We start from the raw sequence: 13,462 nt of genomic DNA on the forward strand, positions 1-13,462 counted from the left end.
TTAGAATAATAGAATCATAGAATATTAGGGTTGGAAGAGACCTCAGGAGGTCATCTAGTCCAATACCCTGCTCAGAATAGGACCAACACCAACTAAATCATCCCAGCCAGGCAGGATGGTGCAAGGATATTTCGTGCCCTAGGTGAAACTTCCACCTTGTGCCCCACCCTGAGCCCTGTGGCAGCTCTCCACCCCCCTGCCCTGAGCCCACCCTCCCCCGTGGCTGCTCCCCCTGGCCCAGGGAGCCGTGCGGCAGCTCCCCACATCCGCTCACCTCTGTTCTGCCTCCTTCCCAAGCATGCTGTTGCCGCTCCACTCCTCCTGCCTCCCAGGCTTGCGGCACCAATCAGCTGTTTGGCGCCGCAAGCCTGGGCGGGAGAGAAGCAGAGCGAGGTGGCGTGCTCAGGGGAGGAGGTGGAGCAGAGGTGAGCTGGGGCAGGGAGCGGTTCCCCTGTGTGCCGCGCCCCCCCTTACTTGCTGCAGACGGCTCTCCCCGCGCCTCCCTGCCCCAGGTCCCTCCGCCTAAATGCCAACAACGACCGGGACGGCCAAAGATCTGGCCGCCATGGCTGCTGCCGAAGGACCCGAATGCCACCCCCCAAATGCTAGCACCCTAGGCGACTGCCTAGGTCACCTAATGGGTTGCACTGGCCCTGCAGCCAGGGCTTTGTCAAGCCAGGCCTTAAAAACCTCTAAGAATGGAGATTCCACCACCTCCCTAGGTAACCCATTCCAGTGCTTCACCACCCTCCTAGTGAAATAGTGTTTCCTAATATCTAACCTAGACCTCCCCCACTGCAACTTGAGACCATTACGCCTTGTTCTGTCATCTGCTACCACTGAGAACAGTCTAGATCCATCCTCTTTGGAACCCCCCTTCAGGTAGTTGAAGGCAGGTATTGAATCCCCCCTCACTCTTATCTTCTGCAGACTAAATAACCCCAGTTCCTTCAGCCTCTGCTCATAAGTCATGTGCCCCAGCCCCTTGATCATTTGCATTGCCCTCCGCTGGACTTTCTCCAATTTGTCCACATCCTTATTGTAGTGGGGGGGACCAAAACTGGACACAATACTCCAGATGTGGCCTCACCAGTGCTGAATAGAGGGGAATAATCACTTCCCTCGATCTGCTGGCAATGCTCCTACTTATACAGCTCAATATGCTGTTGGCCTTCTCGGCAACAAGGGCACACTGCTGGCTCATATCCAGCTTCTCATCCACTGTAATCTCCAGGTCCTTTTCTGCAGAACTGCTGCTTAGCTAGTCAGTCTGAAGTCTGTAGCAGTGCATGGGATTCTTCCTTCCTCAGTGCAGGACTCTGCACTTATCCATCAGATTTCTTTTGGCCCAGTCCTCCAATTTGTCTAGATCCCTCTGGACCCTATCCAGATTTAGTGATTCTAAGACTATATCTACACTAGCACTTTTGTCAGTAAAACTTTTGTTGGTCAGGGGTGTGAAAAAACACACCCCTGACTGACATTAAGTTTCACCAACAGAAGCACAAGTGTGGACAGAAGTGGGGAGATACCATGGGAGACAGGGATGAGTGTGTGGGGAGGGGGCACTGCAGGGGGGATATAGTGGGAGTAGTAGGCAGCAGGGGATAAGGGGTAGCAGGGCACCATGTGGGGTAAGGTTGGCAGAGTGGGTGGGGGACAGGGGCACTGTGGAAGCAGTGGGGGCATTGTGCAGGGTAGGAGGGTCACCACTGGGGACACTGTGGGGCGAGGAGGGGGCTCCATGTGGGGTAGGAAGCACAAAGCAGAGTCAGGGGAAGGGGGTGCCAGGGACACTATGCTGGGCAGTGGGGCAGGGGCACATTGTGCAGAGCAGGAAGATGGGGAATTTGAAGTGGAGGGGCACCATGGGGGGCAGGACGAGAATGGGGGAGGCAGGGAGGAGTGGAGTGGCACTGTGTGGGGGAGAATAGGGGCTAGGATAAAGTGGGGGACACTAGGGGGTTGGGTGGCACCAGAGGAGCAGGGTTGGGGAGCACTGGGGGGGCAGAGGGCAGCAAGGTGGCATGGAGGGGCAGGAGCACTGTGGAAGCAGCAAGGGGCACTGCAGCACTGTGTGAGGTTGGGGAGATACCATGGGGGGCGGGGGCATTGTGCCAGTTGAGGAGACACAGGAGGGTATGGGAGAGCAGGAGTTTGGTGAGCAAAGGGGCCGTGTGCAGAGAGGGGGAGCAGGTGACACCATATGGATCTGGGGAAACACCATGGGACATTGTGAGGGGCAGGGGAGTTAGAGATGGCACAGGGAGTCACCATGCAGTGTGGGGTTATGGGCACTATGGGAGCACTGGCAGCAGAAGAGGATGGAGGCTGTGGGAGATATGAGGAGCAGAGTGGGTGGAGGGATAAGTGGCGACACTATAGGGGTCCCCCTCCCATTCATCCCAAGTGCCCCATCCCCATGTGGTGCAGCCCTGGGCAAGGAGTGGAACACCTGGCTCTGGGGATCGGAAATGGACCCAGCATGTTCCCAGTCTCCAAACCCTGCAAGTCCTGTAGGGCTGGGCTAAGGGAGGGGTCTTCCAATTCCAGCCCAGGACATCTGGGTCCTAAGCCTGGCTCTGGCCCATGTGTGAGCAGGGTGAGTTCCTGTCTGCAGCCCCGGGGGATCTCCCTGGGTGGGCAGTGAGTGGGGACACAAGGCACAGGGGAGACACAGAGTGTTGCAGCCAGAGGTGGCCCCGGAGAGGGAGAGAAACAGTAGTATAGTAGACCTGGTGAGCTTTCGAGTTGCAAGGAGTTCTTAGAAATAGTCCATCATTTTAGTCCAATGTTCCATACCAGGGTATTCCAGATGGGACTGGGGATCTCAATCTTGCAGCTCAATACTTCCCCAGATAAAGCAGAAGCAAATCTGAGATGACAGAATCAGGTCCCAAGAATTGTTTATACAGTTCCTGAACAGCACAGAGTTCTTGAATGAACAATAAGCTTTTGATGTAACTTTTGGTTTCCCGAACAATACCGGTAATTAACTACATGGATTAACATAAGGTGATTTATCCATTAAGCAGTTCATCACAAACTTTAAAGAGACATATAGAGAATAACATTATCACACTTTCAGTTCATCTAACTGTTAACCGTCCCTTTTGATCTCTGAATCAATAGCTATAGTAATAGACAGGAATTGTCTGTTCACCTGGCTAACATCTAACAATATAGATGTAAACGTACAATTAGTATTTCCTCTAATTTTCTAACACTACAGGTTTGCATTTCAACGCTCTAGCCTAGCTAACATGGAACGACCTAATTACCATTTACATACTTTTCTAACATGTCGCTAAAGGTTGAATCTGGGTCATTTAGCCTGTGAGCTGCTTAACTCTTTCTGGCCACGTGTCACACCAGGGAATCCACATGGCGAAGAGACCTCACAAATGCAATGAGTGAGAGAGAAGCTTCAGTCTCAGCTCAGACTTCAGAGGATTCACATGGGAGGGAACTCCTACAAATGCAGTGAGTGCAGGGAAAGCTACAATGACCATGCACACCGTACTGAGCACCAGGGAATCCACATGGAAGAGAGACCCCACAAGTACCTCGAAAGTGAGGCAAGCGGCAGCTGCTCATACATTCTCAGATATGAGAGAATCTACAAGAGAAAGAGACCCTATAATTGTCCAGTTCTTGGGGAAAGCGGCCACAAGAAGTCACACCTTACTGAACACCAGAGAATCCACACACGGGAGAGACCCTACAAATCTCCTGGAGTATGGCAAACGCCTCAGTTACTTCTTAGTTTGTATTAGGCATCAGAAAATCCACCCAGTGCACAGACCCCACAAGTGACCAGACTAGCAACGGGCCAAGTGAACAGCACCATGGGTGATTTGCACCAAACTCACAGGCAGAGCCATCCCTTGGGTATGGCAAATCGGGGTGAGTGCCTTGGGCCCTGTGCCTTGTGGGGCCCCTGTGGGTGGGGAGATGAGGCAAGAAGCGGGCGGACAAGCGAGGTGAGGAGGTGAACAAGAGGCAAGCGGCAGGTGGGCAGGTGGGCTGAGGAGGAGCCTCCATACCAGAACCTCCTCTCCTTGCTGGGAGACCCCGCTGATCAGCACTTCCCCCTTCCACCGCAGATGTTTTGCAGCATCAGAAGGCGCTGGGAGGGAGGGGGAAGGAGCAAAGGTGCAGCACGCTTGGGGAAGGGGCATATCTGGGCAGGGAAGGGGTGGGGAAGAGGTGTGGCAGAAAGAAGCAGGGCAGGGGTAGGGCTTTGAGGGAAGAGGTGGAGTGGGGGCAGGGCCTGGATGGAGCCAGAGGGGAGCACCCCCTGGAAGATAGGCATTGAGTTTCTAATGTATTGGGCCACGCACTCCCCTAGGGATGGCCCGGCTCACAGGGTTGGGCAAGGTTGGAGTAGCCACATAACAGGGCATGCAGTAGTTATGTAAGCAGAGAATGAAATCACCATCCTGGACCATGTAAAGCCGTGTGAGCCATGGCAAACTGGCAGCCATGAAAGGTTCCTGGGGGAGCCAGCCACGCGTATTTGGGAAAATTGTTTAATAGGTATGCCCCTAATTTTAACCTCCTAAAAGGCTATCAAACTAGGCTTAAAAATAATCTACATTTTATCTATGAGTCTGCGTCTTACTTTTCTGCTGCTGAAAGCCTCTCCACTCCTTCAGCAGAGAGATTCCTTGTGGGAGGAAACATTCAGTAGCCTTGCTCCAGATGAGTGCATCATGGGGTATTATACCACTTGTAGCCCAGTTCTTGTAGGGTGGGGGCAAAGAAGGAGCCTCTCTGGTTGGGCCATTCAGCTGCTGGGTCTGGAATAACACTGTCCTTAACCCACATGATCCACACTTGTTTCCTTGCTGCCCAGGCAGGCTTTCTGATTTTCAAACCTGACATACTCTCCAGGGCTACAAGGAAAGGGAGATCCCAAAGGACACCCACACAGGTGAGGTGTTGGCTGAACTGACTCAGAAACCAATTTTTGTATCTTAATGGTGAACATCACTCGTGGGTTTTCACCTGTCCTTTCTGACCCTATAGTCCAGGGCATGGGTGGTGCATTGCATAGGGTGGGGAAGGCTGTGCCTCCTTAAACAGCCCGGCATGGCCCCGCCCATGCTCCTCCCCAAAGCCCTGCTTGCCCTTCCCCTTGGTCCCAGCCCAGGCAGGCTGCTCCTCTTCACATAAGCAGTGTGCTGGGGCTTGGGCTAGGGTGGCCGGGACTTGGGGTGGCTGGGGAACCCTGGGTTCCGGGGTCGAGCTGCCTGGTGCTCGGGGGGCGGGGGAAGGCTGGAGGCGCTGGGGTGGCCTGCCCTGTGCTTGGGGATGCTGGCGGAGGCATGCACTGCCCGTCCAGGGCTGGGAGGGCATGGTGAGGAGAGGCTCTAGCAGGGAAAGATTCACTCACTGGCAGTGGTCCAGGGGTGGCCAAAACCGTGGCTTGCAAGTCACATCTAGTTCTTTGACAGGTAAAGTGCAGCTTGCGGAGCCCCCATGCCAGCTTCCATTCTCCACCTACCAGACTGGGGCGGGGGGGGATGTCAGGACCTCTGCCTTGCAGCGAGGTGGCAGGGCTAGGGGCTTCTGCCCAGTAAGGAAGAGGGTCTCAGGGCTCCATCCCCACAGGACACACCTGCTAGAGCTTGGGGCTTCAGCAGGAGCGGGGCTGAACTCTAGCAGCTGTGCCCCGGCTCTTGAACTTCTGAAGATTGTCGTATGTGGCTCGAAGGGTCGGTAAGTTTGGCCGCCCCTGCTATAGCCCCTCCCTTCATCTATATTCAGGTGGGACATGGCAGCAGAATTGATCCCTGGCTCCATCTCTGATTGGAAAGGGACTTTGGGGTTCAGTGCCTGATAGCTCAATTTCCCCAGCAGTCATTTGGGTCTGATGCTTTGACACTTCCTGGGTCACCCTGGGTTGTGAGGCAGCTCGCTACCACCCGCCCTTAGTGTGAGGAAGCTTTGTCTGTGCCTGCCGGGGGCCAGCTCCACAGTGCTATCAGCCACAGGTAACACAAGCACTCCCCTCTTGGCTTCACAGGCCCCCGTCACTCTGCAGGTTAGCAATAGGCAGACAGCACCCCCTCACCGATGTCCTCCCAGAGTCCACTGGACACACACAGTAGTCACTGATCTGCGGCTTCCAAAGGAGCAGTATACTCCAGCTTACCAGTTTCACCTCAGGTCACTGCTCTGCTTAAATCATAGCACTTAGATTTGTTTATAGTGAACTCAAGCATACGTTTATTTAACAAAGCACAGAGATCCAAGTAGTAGCAAGTAGAAGTGTTGGGAACAAATGGGTACATATAAAATAAAATCGTAACTCACAATCTAGAACCTAAATCTAATTAACAAGATATTCTCATGTCTCATAAATTTATTGTTCACCCAAAATCCCTGCAGTGCTTACATAGAGTCATAGAATATCAGGGTTGGAAGGGACCTCAGGAGGTCATCTAGTCCAATCTGTGGCCCTCCTTTCGTGAGACAATCATACTGTCGGTTTGCCCCCTAGGTGATGGTTTCAATGTGTCTTTTTGGAACTCCAGGGTATACCAGACCAACCCTTTTTCTATACTCAAGAACAGGACACCCCTCCCCTCCTCACAGTTGTTTCTTCCTGTAGATTTCTTCTCTTGTAGATTTCACAGTCACTCAGTTCTCACCTGGCTCTTAGAAGGGGGTTGGAAGGGACCCCAGGAGGTCATCTAGTGCAATCCCCTGCTCAAAGCAGGACCAACACCAACTAAATCCTCTAAGGAAGGAGATTCCACCACCTCCGTAGGTAACCCATTCCAGTGCTTTACCACCCTCCTAGTGAAATAGTGTTTTCTAGTATCCAACCTAAACCTCCCCCACTGCAACTTGAGACCATTACTCATTGTTCTGTCATCTGCCACCACTGAGAACAGCCGAGCTCCATCCTCTTTGGAACCCCCCTTCAGGTAGTTGAAGGTTGCTATCAAATCCCCCCTCATTCTTCTCTTCTGCAAACTAAATGATCCTAGTTCCCTCAGCCTCTCCTAGTAAGTCATGCTCAGTATGCATATACAATATACAATACACAAATGGCCAAACAGGGAGATAAGTGTCAGGTCACCTCCTGCCTGAAAGGAACATCTCCGAAGTATGTCATCTCCTGGCGACCTATCTGAACTCCAAGACCTTAACACCATAATTCTCAGTATAGATACATAACTCCTTAAATATTATCCATATATACATTTTGCAATGTTTATGAAAACCAGTGGGCTACTGGCTCTTGGTAGAGAACTCAACATGCCACCTTTCGGTGAACTATTATGCACATATCCAACCAAGAAGATCCCTGACAAAACCTTTTTTTTTTTTTTTGCCAGCTGGCACCAGTGCGTCCCTGTGTCACAGATCCTGTCTTTCCCATTCCCTTTTCTGAGGTTCCCTTTCCCTTGTCTGGATTCTCTCTCTCTGTCCCAGCACCAGGTTGGACAGTGAGTGAAAACAAGGAGAAGTCTCCTCAGTAGGAAGGCACTGAGCAAGTGGAATGGCATGGGATGATATCAGGAAGAGCAAAGGGGAACATTTCCCACCGTCCTAAGCAGAGAGAAGCCCAGGAGAGTCAGCACAGGGTAGAGAGGCACACAGGGAAACCAGCCAGGAAAGAGAGGGAATAAATCCACTCACAGGAGCAGAGTGGCCAAGAAAATGAAAGGAACTACTCCTCAGAGAATCCCCACTGGAGGGAGACCCAACACATGCAGTGACTGTGGGAAAAGCTACACCATGCACACCTTATTGAGCACTGGTGAAGCCATGTAAAAGAGAAAGACCCCACCAGTTCCCCCAATGTGGGAAAAGCATCTGTGGCAGCTCATGCATTCTCAGACATGAGAGAATCCACACAAGAGAGAGACCCTATAACTGCCCAGAGTGTGAGCACTGGCCTGCTAAACTCAGGGTTATGAGTTCAGTCCTTGAGGGGGCCACTTAGGGATCTGGGGAAAAAATCTGTCTGGGGATTGGTCCTGCTTTGAGAAGGGGGTTGGACTAGATGATCTCCTGAGGTCCATTCCAACCCTGATATTCTATGTGCCCTGAATGTGGGAAGAGCATCCACCAGCGGGCACCCCTTACTGAACACCAAAGAATCCACACAGGAGAGTGATCCTGCCAATGTCCTGAGCGTGGGAATATCTTTGGTTGGTTTGCGCACTGGAGAAAGACCCTACAAATGTCCTGAGTGGGGGGGAAAGCTTCAGTCAGTTCTGAGCCTGCATTAGCCATCAGAAAATCCATGCATGACGGAGACCCTGTAAGTGACGTTGACTAGGGAAGAGGCAAGTGAATAACATTTTGGCCTATTATTCCCATCATGCTCAGGGGGTTGGGCATGCAACAAGGATGTGTAGTTGTTGTTATGTAAGCAGAGATTGAAATCACCATCCTTGAATGTGTCCCGAACTGTGAGCCACGGGCTTCCTTGGGGAGCCAGTTCATGGGAGAGCCAGCCACAAATGTTTGCAGGAAAATTTTTGATAGCCTTTTTTATTATTAATTATTAATTACTATTATTATTATTATGACATTATTAAACAAGGCTTAAAAATTACCTGCATCTTATCTTTGGGAAGTACCAGATTTACAACGGCATCGAGTCCAAGCTCAGAAGGGAGCCCATAACACTCGTTTCCTCCCCTCTCACAGCACTGCACAAGCAAAGCCTCCAAGCAACAGGATCCAGCATGGGAGCTGTAGTTCCTTGGCCAGCTCCCTGCCTAAAGAGCCTGCCCTGGAGCAGAGCAGGAACTACGTTTCCCAGCATTCCCTTGGCCACTATCAACAGGAAAGGGAGGGGGAGGGAGGGGAGAAGCTGAGACCCCATTCATTGCAGCTTATTGTGAATGGAGAGCTGGCTGCTAGAAGGGGGTGGCAGTGAGAATGGGGAACAAGTGTGCCCAAGGAGTAGAAGATATCACCCTCAGAAGACTTCCCCAGACTGGGTTAGGGATGCTGGTGTGACCTCGCCTGGCACCCCCAACGAAGGAACTGGGTGAAATGAATGGATAGTGCACCCCGCTGTCTGAAGCCTAGCAAGGGAGGTATGTGGACCCCATTAGGAGAAGTTAAAATGAAAAGTAAGGGAGGGGAGGGTCTACTGGACCTGGGCAGCTTTAGGTACAGTACCAGGCACGCAGGAGGATTTCCACATCTGAGCCATGGAAGCAGAAATTGACTTTTCCTTTCCAGATTTATCCAATATTCAGAAAGGAAATCTATCTCGTGCCTTCCAGATTTGAACACCCTCAAAATTCAGGAGGGCTCAAACTCAGTTTGGGCAGCTGTTATTCATTTCTCCCAAATCGAATATACTGATCCACTGTAATTTGCTGTAGAAGTAGTAGGATAAAATTGAGCAACAAATGCTGGGGTCTTCCCAGTGCTAACTAGGACTGGAATTGCTATTTTCAACAGCCATTGCCATTTTTTTTTTAGTTTCGTTTGTTTAAAAGGAAGACAGTGATATTGCACTGGCAAATTTGCACCTCAGCTTTTCTTCATTTATGGAGGAAAGTCTTATAATGTGGATGCAAATATCCTCCAATCACACAAGCTGAAAATGGTTCTACTGTACTTCAGTTCTGTAACCATGCAGGAACCAGTCCTGTCTGTGTTCTGTGCACATCAAAAATTCTTACTGCATTCAGAAGTGCCTTGCTTTTGTGACCGTCCTACCTGATGTATTCAGCCCTTGTAAGTGAAGCAGGTTCACATTAAGTAATTGGGTGGGAAACCTCTCAGAAAAAGTTAGGTGATGTAGGAGGTGTTCCTTATTCACTAGGTAATGTGAGACGGTCCTGTTACAATAGTAAACCAGTGCCGTATAGAATGCACTTTGCTCCTAGAGTCTAGAATGGGGGCCTTTGCTTCTATACGCAGCATATTAAAGACAATGAAAAGACTCTCACTCACTTCAAGAGGCTTTGAACAGAACTGGTTATACACAGGGTAACCCTCTGTCATCACAGGGTCCTGGTTCCACAGCGGAGGGGAGCATGTGAGCTTGTTGCAGAGCTGCCGCTCAGGGATGGGAACCTCCTGGCACCCCAGCCTCCAAAATGATTCAGGCTGCACAACTATGTGCTGGCTGAGGAGTGTGTGGGAACTGGTGGCCTCTGCTGCAGGTGATGGGCATCTCAGGTACTTAAAGCCATGGCCTAGAGGAAGGAAGTGCCTAACTGCAGAGTCTGTAGCTGCCTAGGGGCAGTGCTGAGGATTTAGAGTCCCTAGTGCTTCTGTTGCAAGGTTCGAGCATGCTCAGCTTTGGAATTGCCACCGCTCCCTTGCTAGCAGCTGCAGCTATCATAGAATATCAGAGTTAGAAGGGACCTCAGGAGATCATCTAGTTCAACCCCCTGCTCAAAGCAGGACCAATCCCCAGACAGATTTTTTCCCCAAATGGCCCCCTCAAGGATTGAATTTACAACCCTGGGTTTAGCAGGCCAATGCTCAAACCACTGAGCTATTCCTCCTCCCTGCAGCTAGCTGAGGCTGACCTCTGTCAATTGGCCCCATGGCTATAGCCAGAGAAGCTGCAGGTGGCTCTGTGACTACTGGGGGCCATGAAGCTAGGAGCAGATAAAGAAAGTGGAGTTAACCTGAAGGAACAGAGGTCATCAGTAGGAAAGGAACGTCAAGAGGAGCAGGGAAAGAGGAAGCAGGTCAGGCTTGCAATGAAAGCTTCCAGCTGGCTGGGGAGCATGTCCAAAGTAGAAGGGAAATAAGTATGAGGAGAGGTAGTGGTGAGCAGGTAGCAGACTAGCATGTAAATGGGAGCAGAGGGAGAAAGGCTGGTGTTTTCAGATTCCCAAGGGCTAAGTCCTCACTTTTGGGAAATGGTTTTTGCTAGTGGCTTGCTCACATGGCAGGACGGGTGCTGAGGGAGGGATTTGTCAGAACTGATCAGGTATCTGCTTTAGAATTTTGAGCTGAGACTAGGACCACATACAGTGACTGGTGACATAGGCGGGTACTGGAGACATGGCTATAGAAGGTCTGAATGAGGAAGGAGATAAATCGGTGGGGTTTCCCTGACCACTGTGAAAATTCTGCTCACTGTCAACACTGGTAAACCCACATGGGTGTACAGCTCAATGGGAAAAACTGGGGGCTGAGGGAGCTGTTTATGGCAATGCATATAGTCATGTTGAGGTGTGTGATCAAAATGAAAAATGTCTCTGAGATTCAGTACCAGGTATACTATGGCACCAATGGCACTGCCACACCAGGCCCACACTCGGAGCCCACAATGACTACATGGGGGCCCACAAAAAGTTAATCTGGCCCTGTCTTTGCGTTTGCAACTTATGCTGGTGCAAGGGCTGGGTGGGAACCTCTCTGTGTCCTCTGTGCCTGCAGGGGGCTTTCAGCAGAGAGATTCCATGCGGGTGGAAACATTCAGCAGGAAGTCCCTTGGCTGAAAGCCCCCTGCAGGAGCAGAGAGCAAAGAGAGGGTTCCAGTGCTGTCATCATTAGCAGAAGCAGAAGCACGAGCAGATGGGGGAAAGGGGCTGAGGGAAGAGAATCATGCATGTTGGCGAGTGCTGATGGAATAGCATGTCCAGTTCTGGTGTCCACAGTTCAAGGATGTGGATAAATTGGAGAGGTTTCAGCGAAGAGCCACAAGAATGCTTAAGGGATTAGAAAACCTACCTTAGGGGTTGTATACCCTTGAAAGTCAACATCCGTACAACTGCAGTGCTGCAGCTGTGCCACTGTAGCACTTCAGTGTAGACACTATCTACACCAACGGAAGGGGTTCTCTCATCGGTGTAGGTCATCCACTTCTCTGAAAGGCAGTAGCCAGGTTGATGGAAGAACTCTGCCATCAACCTAGCACTGTCTACATAGGGACTTAGGTTAGCTCAACTGTGCAGCTCGGAATGTGTGTTTTTCACACCCCTGAAAAACATAGTTATGTTGACCTAATTTTCTACTTTTGACCAGGCCTTAGAGTGATAAGCTAAATAGATTGCGCTCCTTGAGTCTAACAAAGAGGAGGTAAAGGGGTGACTTGATTACAGTCTGTGGCAGTGTATGCATACTCTGTCCCCCTTTAGGGTGGACTGTGGATGTGGTGGCACCGTGGTTACAGTCTGCCAGACTAGGGCCCTGGGACTCAAGGCAGTGCGGCTCAATGGTCAGAGTCAAAGTGGCTGCCCTTGGGTTCAGGGCTATGTAGCCTAGTGACTGGAGTCAATCTAGCAGCCCTCAAGTACAGGGCTGCGTGGCCTAGTGGCCAGATCCAGGGACCACCACCCAATGGGGGTGGCGGCTGGGGTAGAGAGTCCCAGGGTAGTGAGGTAGTGGGCCCGCCTGACTCCACTGACAGGACCCTGTCAGCAGTGAGTGCATTCAACACCCATTCAGTGGGGATCCTACTGCAACATGCTGACCTTATACGGGTGAGAGATACCACTCACTCCACCTCCCTGGGCCACCTCCCACCATGTGACATCAGGGTCTCCAGGCTCCTTGGCGCAGGTAACTCCCTGGGACACTGCCTCCAGATGGTCAGTTGTAGGCAACAGGTCTCTGTTCTGGGTCTCAGGAGCTCCAGCTCCCGCAGGCAAGGGCTGTAGTGGTTCTTGGGCTGGAGCCTCCACCAAGCATCCTTCCTCCTTGGTGACCAGCCCAGAGTGAGCTGGGCTGCTGTCCTGTATACCAGCATAGCAGTTGAAGCATGCCCAGCATGGTCTGAGGGGTGGGACTTCCTCTGCCCATAGTGTGGGATTAACCCTTTCTTGCCTAGTGCGGGGTATGCATATCCCATCACACAGTCTATAAGTATCTATCTGGAGAACAAATATTTAACAATGGGCTCTTCAATCTAGCAGAGAAAGGTCTAACATGACCCAATGGCTAGATGCTGAAGCTAGACAAATTCAGACTGGAAGTAAGGAGTAATTTTTTTTTAAGTGAGGACAATTAACCAATTTACCAAGGGTCGTGGTGGATTCCCCATCACTGACAATTTTTAAAATCAAGATTGGATGTTTTCTACAAGATATTCTCTAGAAACTATTTTGGGGAAGTTCCGTGGCCTGTGTTACACAGGAGGTCAGACTAGATTATCATAATGATCCTTTCTGGCCTTGGAATCTGTGACTCTTTACAAAGGAATGATTTTTACCAAGTGCTAAGCCTACACATAGCAAACATTTGACTGAAGATGATAATGAACAGACAAGGAAGGAAAGCAGACAATACGATAATAGTTACATTATGTTTGGATTTTTGTGTCTCCATATTACTGTGGAAAGGCCATACCATAATATGGCATTTGTTTTCAATTGTTAGCAAATGAAAGTATGAGGCCAGGTCTACTACAGAGACATTTAGAAACCAAACACCCAGAATTTGTAAACAAGAGTTGTGATTTATTTTCCCCTTCAGAAATAAGAAGAATTAAAGCGGGAAGAGGGTGTAGTGG

At 50.8% G+C, this 13,462-nt stretch overlaps 1 protein-coding gene across 2 annotated transcripts in view; it reads left to right on the forward strand.

Moving 5' to 3' along the window:
- The first annotated feature begins 418 nt into the window (after nucleotides 1-418).
- The window catches only part of LOC127052745 (uncharacterized), a 74,308-nt gene continuing 61,264 nt past the window's right edge, over nucleotides 419-13,462 (forward strand). Inside the window, exon 1 of one of the 2 annotated variants that reach the window (XM_050956688.1) lies at nucleotides 419-3,906. The gene's annotated coding sequence lies outside the window, so the exon portion shown is untranslated. Of the gene's footprint in view, nucleotides 3,907-4,317; nucleotides 4,937-13,462 lie in introns of those variants that run through there. The other variant, XM_050956691.1, reaches the window with a different exon arrangement.

This window comes from Gopherus flavomarginatus, chromosome 5 (assembly GCF_025201925.1).
Source record: "Gopherus flavomarginatus isolate rGopFla2 chromosome 5, rGopFla2.mat.asm, whole genome shotgun sequence".
Classification (NCBI taxonomy): Eukaryota; Metazoa; Chordata; order Testudines; family Testudinidae; genus Gopherus; species Gopherus flavomarginatus.